At 43.5% G+C, this 13,090-nt stretch overlaps 1 protein-coding gene across 2 annotated transcripts in view; it reads left to right on the forward strand.

The window, feature by feature from the left end:
* Positions 1-2,572: 2,572 nt before the first annotated feature.
* The window catches only part of ERICH6B (glutamate rich 6B), a 74,227-nt gene continuing 63,709 nt past the window's right edge, over positions 2,573-13,090 (forward strand). Inside the window, exons 1-3 of one of the 2 annotated variants that reach the window (XM_063792138.1) lie at positions 2,603-2,629; positions 2,995-3,084; positions 10,694-10,745. The gene's annotated coding sequence lies outside the window, so the exon portion shown is untranslated. Of the gene's footprint in view, positions 2,630-2,994; positions 3,085-10,693; positions 10,746-13,090 lie in introns of both variants that reach the window. The other variant, XM_016925677.3, reaches the window with a different exon arrangement.

A 13,090-nucleotide genomic window follows, 5' to 3' on the forward strand; every position in this document is an offset into this window, starting at 1 on the left:
TGCAGATAGCACGATTGTAGATCTAGAAAACCCCATTGCCTCAGCCCAAAAACTCCTTAATCTCATAGGCAACTTCAGCAAAGTCTTAGGATACAAAATCAACGTGCAAAAATCACAAACATTCCTATACACCAATAATAGACAAACAGAGAGCCAAATCATGAGAGAACTCTCACTCACAATTGCTACAGGAGAATAAAATACCTAGGAATACAACTTACAAGGGATGTGAAGGACCTCTTCATGGAAAACTACAAACCACTACTCAAAGAAATAAGAGAGGACACAAACAAATGGAAAAACATTCCATGCTCATGGATAGGCAGAACAAATATCATGAAAATGGCCATACTGCCCAAAGTAATTTATAGATTCAATGCTATTCCCATCAAGCTACCATTGATTTTATTCACAGAATTAGAAAAAAGCTACTTTAAATTTCATATAACCAAAAAAGAGCCCGTATAGCCAAGACAATCCTAAGCAAAAAGAACAAAGCTGGAGGCATCATGCTACCTGACTTCAAATTATACTACAAGGCTACACTAACCAAAAAGCATGGCACTGGTACCAAAGCAGAGATATAGACCAATGCAACAGAACAGAGGCCTCAGAAATAACACCACATATCTACAACCATCTGATCTCTGACAAACCTGACAAAAACAAGCAATGAGGAAAGGATTCCCTATTTAATAAATGGTTTTGGGAAAACTGGCTAGCCATATGCAGAAAACTGAAACTGGACTCCTTCCTTACACCTTATACAAAATTGACTCAAGATGGATTAAAGATTTAAAGTAAGACCTAAAACCATAAAAACCCTAGAAGAAAACCTAGGCAATACCATTCAGGACATAGGCATAGGCAAAGAATCCATGGCTACAACACCAAAAGCAATGGCAACAAAAGCGAAAATTGACAAATGGGATCTAATTAAACAAAGAGCTTCTGCACAGCAAAAGAAACTGTCATCAGAGTGAACAGGCAACATACAGTATGGCAGAAAATTTTTGCAATCTATCCATCCGACAAGGGCTAATATCCAGAATCTACAAGGAACTTAAACAAATTTACAAGAAACAAACAATCCCATCAAAAAGTGGGTGAAGGATATGAACAGATACTTTTCAAAAGAAGACATTTATGCGGCCAAGAAACATGTAAAAAAACTCATCATCACCGCTCTTTAGAGAAATGCAAATCAAACCCACAATGAGATACCATCTCATGCCAGTTAGAATGGCAATCATTAAAAAGTCAGGAATCAATGGATGTTGGAGAGGATGTGGAGCAATAGGAATGCTTTTACACTGTTGGTGAGAGTGTAAATTAGTTCAACCATTGTGGAAGACGGTGTGGCAATTCCTGAAGGATCTAGAACCAGAAATACCATTTGACCCAGCAATCCCATTACTGCGCATATACTCAAAGGATTATAAATCACGCTGCTGTAAAGACGCATGCACACGTATGTATATTGCAGCACTATTCACAATAGCAAAGACTTGGAACCAACCCAAATGCCCATCAATGATAGACTGGATAAAGAAAATGTGGCACATATACACCACGGAATACTATGCAGCCATAAAAAAGAATGAGTTCATGTCCTTTGCAGGGACATGGACGAAGCTGGAAACCATCATTCTCAGCAAACTAACACAGGAACAGAGAACCAAACACCACATGTTCTCACTCATAAGTGGGAGTTGAACAATGAGATCATATGGGACAGGGAGGGGAACATCACACACTGGGGCCTATCGGGGGCGGGGGGGACAAGGGGAGAGATTACATTAGGAGAAATACGTAATGTAGATGACGAGCTGATGGGTACAGCAAAACACCATGGCACGTGTATACCTATGTAACAAACCTGCAAGTTCTGCACATGTATCCCAGAACTTAAAGTATAATGAGAAGAAAAAGAAAAGAAAAGAAAAGGAAGGGCAAATTGCAAGCACTTCAAAGACTGAGGTCCTTCTGAAACCTCTGTGACAACTGACCAGGAATGCCTACATAGAAGTGGTTTGCAACCCAGCCTCCCACCCCACCTGACCATTCTGCCACTCCTGCAAGTCCACTCACAGTGGCCAGGGCATGGGAACTTAGCTTTCTCCAACCCTTGGCCCCAGATCAACCCCTTGTGGGTCTCTCTATCCCTTTCAGGGCAGTTCCTTTCCTGGGGACCAGCTCCAGTGAGCCCATTCAGGGCCCTGAGAGCCACATGTCCCATCTCTTCATCTACGCAGCCACCACAAGCTTAGCACTGGACCCCAGGATTCTAGAAAGTCCCAGCCTGGAGGTCTGACGTGTACGGTCTCCATTCAGGGAAACACAATCCCCACGGCTGCAACTTCCCCCGACACAGGCGACCTTCACGCAGACAGCAGGAAAACTTTCTGGCCGCCGCTGACGCCTGGTCCAAACAGTTCCCCGCCAGGAGAGAGGCTGGGAAAGGGAAGGCGAGGGCAGGTGCAGAGGCTTAGAATTCTCCGCCACGCACACACGCAGATTAGATGGGGCCCAGGGAGGCTGCGGAGTGCGGTTCCCATGGTAACCGAGAGCTGCCACAAACGCTGGGGCCTGAGATCGCGGTGGATGCGCGCGCGGGCGCCTGGCTTGGGTAAGGGCTGCGCACGTTAGCAATGCGCTCCTCCTCCTCTTTCTCCTCCGCCTCCCTCTCCACCCACTCTCCTCCTCCTCTTCCCCCTCCTTCTCTGAGGGAGAAAGCAGGGAGCAGAGTGGAGGATCTGGGCAACAAAGAAGCGCCAAGTACATAGACTTCTTTGTTTCTCTCGCCCTTTCTCGGCCTCTCCATTCCCTTGGCCTTTCTGACATCTGCTTCGACCCAGCTTCTTCCCATTGTGAAGGCCGTTGTTGGGTCATGATATTTCTACAAATAAAGGATAAGGGGTCACTTTCTCTCCAGAGAGCCCCTAGCTCTGGGGGAAAGTGCGAGTGTGGATATTATGACTTCTTCCTTGACAGCCTGAATATAGACCAGTCCCCCAACCAGGAACAAATTCCCCAGATCGAAAACTCCAGCCTTGCCCACGAAGCGACTCCTGTGGCCCAAAGGCAAGTCACTCAGCTTCCCTGTTTCCTTCCCCTACCTCTCTAATGTGGGGGGTAAACAGCAGTCCTAACTGGCCTTCCAGGGAGATGTGAGCAGTGACCAAGGTCAGTGTTTTTACAAGTGTTCTGTGCCAAGTGATGGCTCAAAGTCACCCTCCTTGAAAGTTCAAACCTGAATATATTCGAAATTCTATTTATAAAAAAGGCCCTAGGAAATGATGTTGTAATGAGTGCACTGGGTGTCTATAGTGCTAAACACTGCACTGATTGGTCTAAGGGGGTTGCCAGAACGTTTTGATTTCATGTTTGCCCCCTGGCATGTTTTAATGTGGATCCAGATCAGCCCAGGCCTGGCACCATGGAATTCACGGAAGTAGGTCATCAGTTGTTCCCCTCATGGGGGAGAGCAGCAGACTTCAGCCAAGAATCACACAAGTTAATGAACAAGGTTATAAACAGCTATCGTAGACGATAACAACAACAAGAACACATTACGTTTGCAGAGCACCATGGAATCCTTGGAGTCCTTTACAGAAATGAGGCTTCTCACCTTGATCCATCTAGGGTTTCCAAGCATCAGCTGGGAGAAGCCCAGTGAAAGCCAAGGGTCGCCCACTCCATCTTCTTCACCAGCTCCCAGCTTGCTGTCTTAGCCCACCCATAACTCATCTCTTGAGTTTCCCCCATAGCAGGAGGGAAAGTGAAGTGTTGGGGGCTGAAAAGTCCAAACCAGAAATTTCATTTGTGGTCAGCCTCCTGTGTGCCTCTCCTTCCGTTGGATCATCCATTCGATCCACATCCTTCTGTTGAAATCCTGCTACGTGCCTGACATGGTGCCAGGCTACAGTCTCATAGGTGAGGCAGACACACAAACCAAGGAGAAGTGCAATAGGAGAAAGGCAGTGAGAGAGCAGTCAGGAAAAGAGAGACTCTTTCTGGAAGAGCTTGTGTGTCTTCCCAGACGAGGTGACTTTGGGTTGGGTTTTAATGAGTGAATAAACTTGCTACAAAGTGATAAGGAAATTCAAAAGAAAGGGTGGGACTCCAAATAAAATCCCACTCTGGAGGAGCTGTCAGAAATATGTACTGGATCCTGCAGAGAAAAAAGAGGGCCCGTTAATAATATTGAGGTCTCTGGTTGGAAGGGACACATACAACTGTCTACCGAAGCTCAAGGCTTCTCTTGCACCAGCAGACAGGGTGAAGCCCTGTCCTCCCATTTCTCCTGTTGGAGATGGGGCTGATGTATCCTGCTAAGACAGACCCTGGCAGCAAATTCCTCAGCCCTTCCAGACCTCAGCCAAGAATCTGTATCCATGAGTCCCCCAGCCCAACACCGACTGGTCTCCTCCTAGACCTTAGTGGTTTACCAGCCTCTTCACTTGTGTTGTATAACTAAAAAAATCTTTGTATAGAAACATTTGCCTATGTTCTTCCTATCCCACTAAAAATAGCAAGTGTGAGTTTAATAACAGAGCTTATTCTGTGTTTCATATTTAATCCCTCCAAACTCCAAATGTGGAACCAGGCATCTGTGCCCTCTCAGACTGATGCTTTCTAGAAGAAAGGGGTTGCTTAGGCAGCACACCCCAAGTCCCAAGCCTGCCTCTCAGCTCTATATCCATAGAAGATCCCCAGTCCAGTTTTGACTGGTGGTTGTGATAAACTTCAGCTTTATGTTAGTTCACCGCTTCAAGTAATGCTTTTGGAGCATGACTATATGTGTATGAGCATGACTATATTCTGCACTTAGCCGTGACCATCGGCTGAGTGCCCTGGGAGCTACACCTGATCATGTTCATGGACACAATCAACAAAATAAACACTGTCAATATTCCTCATCCAGGCCTAATTTTCTGAACCCCTGACAAAAGCTGGAGCTTGCAGCCCTAATCAAACCAGTCTGTACAACCAGCTTTTCTACAAGGTCTCCGAGGTTTATGGAGGCACCAAGGAGAGATTCAGGTACAGTTCCCAGGTACTATTAGGAACCTGGTCCACAACCCACCAGTTCCCAGAACTCTGTAGCCTTTTGGCTGTGGATATTTTTTTCATTAGGAGGGGCTCACTGCCACAAGGCTACCCCGCTCTTTGAACAAGGACATAGGTACATAGGTCCAACATAGGATAACATGTCTACCAGGGTCAACCATTCTCTATCCTGCAAAATTCCTAACTCCTGGAAACTTGCAAACTCCTGACACCATCCTGGACTCCGTGGTATGTGCAAATGGGCTCTTTTGCCTGGATGTCTGAAGAGTCCAGTCTTCACATTGAGGATGGCCTCTACGTGACCTGGGAAATTATGCTTGGAAGAAATCCCTGAGCAGTCAAAACCCGAAAGTCCCTTTGCTCCCGGTCTTACCAGCCTTCCCAATGACTAAGTGGGGCAATTTCAGGTCATAAAAGATGCCCTTCCTCTCTGATTCTATGCCTCCCTGATCCCCCATTGAAATCTAGAATGCTTGCTGCTTCTGTAGTCTGTCATGTGAAAACACAGACCCTCTAGCCAAGGCAGCTGCCCTTGATTCTTTAGGGAGGTCAGCAGCGGGAGGAAGAGCCCTGCTGGCCAGGCAGGTTAGGAGGGAGGAGAAAAGGCTGTCACATGGGGCATTAACAGCATAGGCTCCTTCCATAAATAAGCTCCCCTGGAACATCCTCTGGCTAGCTTTTAATTAAGTGGGGACTGCCCAATTCTCTCATGGGCCCCATACCCCAGGGGCCAGAGGTAGTGCTGGCATCTGCTAGCTCCCCATCATCTCCCCTTACAGATGATTTCTCTTCCAACTCCTGTTAAAACTCTCCTCTTTTCTCATTCATTACATAATCATACTATGTTGTATTTTAATTTATTTTCCTGTCTTTCTGCTTAAGCAAGAAGCTTTCTTGAAGACTATCTATAGGTATGCCTTATGCAACCTTGTGGCCCCAGTGCCTGACACAGTGTCTGGGACATTAAAGAAGTCCTCAATAAATGTTTATGGAAGGAAAGAGGGAAAGAAGAAAGAGAAAAAGGAGAGGAGGGAGACTTGGAAGCTTATCATTTTCAGAAGCACATATTGGATAAGGTCTGGTGAATACACTAAATGATAATATCAGGACTCACCAATATTTGGGCAGCCTAGAGGGGTAAGGCAAAACCTGCAAGATGAAATGTAACATCAATCCATGTAAATACCTGTATCTGGTTCAAAAAATAAGTAGAAGTATAGCACAGAAGAAAAAACAGATAAAGAACATAAAAGCTACCTTCAAATATTTGCAGCTCACTGTGAAGCAAGTTGGACTATGTAGCTTCAGGGAACAGACCTCAGAAGGCTTGCTGGAAACCCAAGAGAAGAAGATTTAGCAGCAGAAGTGTGTGCCATTCGATTCATGCTAAGTATAGTGCCTGGCACATGGAAATGGTGGCTGTGATTTTTGTTATCCTTATTATTACAGTGTCATGGTCATTATTTATTATTTATTAGATCTGCCCAATAGTCAGTCTCATGAGGCACTGAGCTCCCAACCTTGGAAAGCCAAGGTCATCACTGGGGAGCCACCTGTGTCTGGGGTCACCCCACCTGTGTGGGGTGTTTGTCAAGCTGATTCCTAACCCCTGGCCTCCCCTTTCCCCTAATCCTATGACTCTAAGAACAATGCCCTGTATGTCCTGGGTAGTGAAAGCTCTAGATGCAATTCCTGACTGAGGAAACTGTCTTTTCTATAAAGGTTTTGCACTCTTTGCATTAGTTGCAGTGTGCTTCCCTCTTGCAATGCCACTGAAGCATCTCTTTGATGTTGAAAAACAAAATTGCTTTGTGTGAAAGCTTCTTTAATCTTATATAGATACAAATGCCTTGTATCTTTGGGGATATGCCAAACCACTCGGTATTTGAGAATTAATCTTATTAAAGAAAGCTCTGTTTAATCCCCAATGCTGTTTGCCAGAGATGTCAAATAATTCGACACCTGTTCCTACTGCTGCTTTACTGTGCACTCTTCCTGGATTTATTGTTAAGGAAAATGCATTGGCTTGATCGGGCTGGACAATGGGATTCTAGCATTCGGTTGGATGCTATAGCTATAGTAAAGTTGCTTTATAGTATTACCTCAGTTTCTTAATTAGTTAAAGAAAAGGAAAGAAAAGTTAGGGGTAGGGGACACTTGCCTGTTGTGAAGAATAACAAATGATATGATGAAATTGCTTCACTAACTATCCAACTCAATATGATTACTTATGGTAAAACATCAGTATTGCTAAGAAAAATGGGGTTCATATAAAGTAACTGTTGTCTCTTCCCAAGCATATAGGAAACCCCTGTCCTTGATTAGACCTAGTCTGTAAAATATCTTTTGCATATAAATGTATATTATATATAAATATATATATATACACACACACACACACAGTCCTGCCACATAACATTTCACTTGACAGACCGTGTATACAACAGTAGTCCCATAAGATTATAATACTATATTTTCACTCTTCCTTTTCTATGTTTAGATATGTTTAGATGCACAAATTCTTACCATTGTTACAATTGCCTACAGCATTCAGTACAGTAACATGCTGTCCAGCTTGTAGCATAGAAGCAATAGGCTACACCATATAGCAATAGACTGCACCATGTAGGTTTGTGTGAGCACACGCTGTGATGTTCACACCGTAACCACCTGACAGGTTCTTCCTGACTGCTGCACAAACAAAATCAATTCACAGAGACCATGGCACTGCAGTAAGAAAGAGTCTAATTGACGTGAGGCTGGCCACACCATGCAGGAGATGGAGTTATTACACAAATCAATCTCCCTGAGCATTTGGATGTTAGGTATTTTCAAAGATAGTTTGGGGAAAAGGGTTGGGGGTGGCTAGGCAAGGGGTTATTGCTGCTGATTGGTTAGGGGTGCAATCATAGGGGTATAAGAAATGGTTCTCCTGCTTGCTGAGTTACTTACTTCTTTTGAGTGGGCCACAGGAGTAGTTGGCGGGTCCAGGTGGAGCCATAGGTGTCAGACATGAAAAACACCTGAAAAAGACATCTCAAAAGGCCAATCTTAGGTTCTACAATAGTGATGTTGTCTGCAGGAGTGATTGAAGTTGCATATCTTGTGACCTCCAGAATAATGGCTGGCAATCATTTATGTCTACGCCTTAGGAGAATTCAGCCTCCTCTCTCCTCCTGGCCTGGTGGTCTCTCATTAGCTTTACAAAGGTGGTTGAGTTTGGGGAAGGGCTATTATCATTTCAACTATAAATTAAATGTCTCCTAAAGTTAGTTGGCCTAAGCCCAGGAATTTTTATGAGCATCTTGAAGGCCAAAGGCAAGACGAGGGTTGGCCAGATCAGATCTCCTTCACTCCCATGATTTTCTCACTGTTATAATTTTTGCAAAGGTGGTTTCAACACAATGGCAAAATTGCCTAATGATGCAGTTTCTCAGAGCGTATCCCTATCATTAAGTGATGTATGATTACATAAAAATGTCAGTCAAAATGAACTCACTGGCTCCCTTTCTCCCAATTCACTTCTGGATCTTCTCAGGAGCTATCAGTGAACAATCCAAACACACAACCATATGAGATAATCACTCAGTTACTAATTTTGTCAATTATTTGTCGAGCTCCTATCAAATGCCAGGCACTATTCTAGCTGGTGGGAATACAATGGTGAACAAGAAAGCAAAGTTCCTACTCTCAAATCTATAGACCAAAGAACATGGTATGTTCAGGAGTAACAAATATTATGAGGAAAATAAAACAACATGATAATACATGTAGTGATTGGAGGTGAGGGTCAGGGGTGGCAGTTTTAGAAAGCCTTGCTGGAGAGATGACATTGGAGGAGAAACTTGAGAATGAGCCAGGTGTTGGAAGATCTTCAAATGGATGAAGAACTTTTCAGACAGTGGGAAGGGCAAGTGGAAGCATCCTGAGGTGAGAACAGGCTGCAGCAAGGGAAGGAGGATTTCCAGAAGGGCAGGAGAGGATGTGGGGCCAACTTGGGTCGGCCCAGGAGGGCTTTCAAAGGGAAGTGGAAGCCACTGGAGGATGGCTGGGAGCAACATAGAAGCAGTGGAGCAATGTGGTCTATTTTATGTTTTTAAAAGCCACCTCTGAAGAATGGATTATTGGAAAGCAAGAGCCAAAGCAGAAAGACTGCCATAGAAAACGCTGGATTTGACGATGGTGATGGCAGTGGTGGTAGAAGGAAGAACGGATTCAGGACATTTTGTGGGAGGTGGTGCAAGAGGACTTACGGATTGATTCGTGGGTTTGGGAGGATGAAAAAGAGGAATCATGGGTGACTCCAAGCTTCTTCATCTGAGCACTCAGGGAATTATACCAGAGGTTCCCAAACTTTCTCCGTTCAGGGCACCCTCAACATCTCAGTGAATTTTTCACGGTGCCCACAGGCCAAAAGAAATCCCTAAAGGTTTCATGTATTGAATCGTTACATCCGAATAACTTAATGAATATCTCATCCTTGTGTCACATATTTATGTCACAATTTAATACACAGAAATTGAAGGAAAAAATAATGCTTTTATTTCCTTCTTAAATAGCCACTGCAGGGGAGAAAGCGTAATTTATTTTCTTTCCCTTTTTAGGTTCTTAGTGGAGACACTCTCCTGAAAACAAAAGTCAGATTAACAAAAAACATGCAAAAATGTATGAATGCTTGCTGTACCTATCATACAGGAGAGGACTCAATTAAAAAGTATTTCTCTCTCAAGGCAGTGGCTTAGGGATCTTGCTTAAATAGTATTTTAACAAAGAGCCATAAATACCATGTAGTGACAAGACAAAGAAAAGAGCAGTTCCAGTCTATTAAAAAGCAGGAAAGTGTGTGGGAAGAGAGTAAAATCTGTTCCCAGATTCCTCTGGTGTCTGCTGCTGCCTTCTCTGGGCCAATAAGCAAATGCCATCTCCAATAAGGCAGGATTTTTGTGCTGCCATCAAGCAAACAGAGGCTGAGGCCGAGTGTTCCCCTGCATTTTCAGTGCCTTTAACTTAACAATTCTCAGTATTTTGGAGGAAAATATTTTTATTTCCTCCCCACAATGACTTACTAATGAATCGTGTGTACCCATTGGGCATTGCACAACTTCCCAAATCTTGGAATCAATGGGACGTGGCCACCCTCATTTCGTGTTCCATACTAATTTTGGGGTGGTGCTTGATTTTTATCTCAACAACTGCCACATGCCCAGCTTTGCAAAATATGCCACAATTGAAAGGAATGTAGCATAATCTAAAGTTAGTCGATGTCCAACAGATGTCAAGTATCACTGTTTCCCTCAAAAATTTAAACTATACTGTGGTGTCCCTGTGAGTTCTCTGCAGTGCCCAGGGAGCCTTGGCGCACAGATTGGTGATGCCATTCAGGGGTGGCGGTGGGGTTGGCAGAAGAGGCACACCGTAAGTAAGGGCTGCTTTGGTTTGATTTGCTGTTGGACATTCAATGAAAGCTACTGACCAAGGAACTTTAAGGAAGAAACATACCACAAAACTAAATTCATCCAATGTTAGTATAGAAAAAAATCTATTTTCCAGCATTACTAAGAAATATGTTTTTCTCTGCCCAACTTCCTGGATAACTAACCAGAAAACATTTTTCTTTCAGCTGTTATTGTTGAAAACTCTCTTGGCTTGGACTCACTTTACCCCCTGACATTGTAAGTACTCAGCCAGGAGCCTGACTGGGCTCCATTGTCCCATGTCTTGAAGATTACACAGTCATGATTTCAAGTAATTCTTATTGTCCTCCCTGTTAGCCACTCTGTGATCCTAGAAACAGCCATGTCAAAATAGACCTCCATGAAGTGGATTTTATTTTCCTACAGAAACAGCATTTCAATGCATTGCATTTCTCATTACGAACAGGGCATTCAATAAATTCTAGATGATACCACCAGTAGGGCTTCCAAAGAAATGTTCTTGTAGGGTTAAAGTCTCTTATCTGCAAGCTCTGAAATACAAAAAGTTCTGAGAACTGAGTCCTCCTGATAAGTTTGTGACACTCATTTTTCCACAAAACCTGACCTTCCAGAACTCCATTGGGAGTAAAATCCAACCTAAATGGAAGTGGGACTAAAAGCTTTTCTTTATCCCACTTATTGTAAAAGTTTACATGTTTGCTGCAGAAATACTAAGACTCACCACAGCGTGCTTCCCCAGAGCCCTCTGGGGTTGTTTTTTTATCTACAATGTAATTGATATATCTAAATTCCACAGCACAACTGGCCGCAAGGATTTTGAACAAGGGATAGTTAGTCTCAGAAACACAGGGTAGAAAGGAACCTACGGATCTTCTAGGTCAATCTATTAATTGCCTGGAGATATGTGGCAGAAGCAGCGAACATGTTCAGAATCATATACTTTTTAGGCGAGGTGCAGTGGCTCACGCCTGTAATACCAGCACTTTTGGAGGCTGAGGCGGACGGATCACCTGAGGTCAGGAGCTCGAGACCAGGCTGGCCAATATGGTGAAACCCCGTCTCTACTAAAAATACAAAAATTAGACACGCATGGTGATGGGCACCTGTAGTCCCAGCTACTTGGGAGGCTGAAGCAGGAGAATCGCTTGAACCTGGGAGTCAGAGGTTGCAGTGAGCCGAGATTACACCACTGCACTCTGGCCTGGGTGACAAAGTGAGACTCTGTCTCCAAAAAAAAAAAAAATATATATATATATATATATATATATATATATATATATATATATATACACACACACATACTTTTGGGATCTCAACCAAGAAGACAGTGCAATTTCTCTTGCCACCAGCTGCCCACCACCCCGCGAGGCAGCCTAAACATGGCTCATAGTTGCTGAAACCCTGGCATCTCAGCACAGTTAGTGGGTAGAAAGGTATTTTTCACACACCCCAAAAATACCATTCTTCTGAGATCTGAAATTAAAAATGGCATCTGTTATAACAATTATCAATAATTCTGCTTTGTTGCTGATAATTGTGACTATTTAAGAGAGGTTAATTGAAAGGTTCTTTATCTGACTTGAAAATTAGTGCAGTCAACTTGTAACTGCGGATGTCTTTTCATCTCAGTGAATTTCATTTTAGCAAGTAGGAACTCTAAATATTATTTCTTCGTTCTTTTAAATAATTTTCATGAAAGCTTTTAAATATTTGAAGGAATCCCTAAGAACTTGAGTTATAAAGATTGGAAAGAAGACATATGTTGCTTATCTCCTCTTTCGCGGTATTTAGACTTTGGAATGAGACAGACATTGAATATCAAATATGGCACTACATAGCTATGGCCTCAGACCAGCTCACTGCCCTGGTTCTTAGTTGGTTAATAGGATAATTATACTTTGCCAGATTGTGTTCAATCTTTAAAGGAAAAAGGAAAAGAAAAGGAAAATACCTTTTTCTGTTCTAGGCACATAGTAAGTGCTCAGCAAATGACAGAAACCCAACTTCTCCCTCCTCCTCTTCTCCCCCTCTTTACTTTCTTTATCAAGGAGAATTATTGTTTAACCAGAGCTTGTGAAAGAGGCTGTGAGAGAGCTAAAGCCAGTGTGCAGGGGGAGACCCCTAAGAAGGTTCCCTGAGAAGGGCTCTCCTCCAAAACACACATGACATTTGGCACTGGGGAAAGAACATTGCCCTCAGCAAGAGCAGACCTAGGTCCAGATCTTAGTCTGGCCACTTAGGACTTGCCTGACCTTGGTGGAGTTATTTGATTTCTCTGAACCTTAGTGCTGTCATCTATAAGATGGAGATGATAGTGTTTACCGCATAAGGCTGCAATGATGAATCCATTAAACAGGGCCCACGAAAGCACTTTGCAGCACAAAGCATTATACAAACAGCTAAAGCATAGAGAAGAAGCGGGACCATACTCCAGTCTGGAAACAGAAGAACCTTTTCCTAATTTAGATAAAAGGAGAAGAAAAAGCAGACGTCGCAAATTACAGCCCAGTCCATGTGATATTGATGCTGGGCAGAATTCTAGAACATTTCACTTGGGACAGGGTACAGGCAGCAGGGCTCCC

The sequence above is a fragment of the Pan troglodytes genome, chromosome 14 (genome assembly GCF_028858775.2).
Source record: "Pan troglodytes isolate AG18354 chromosome 14, NHGRI_mPanTro3-v2.0_pri, whole genome shotgun sequence".
In the NCBI taxonomy this organism is placed as follows: domain Eukaryota; kingdom Metazoa; phylum Chordata; class Mammalia; order Primates; family Hominidae; genus Pan; species Pan troglodytes.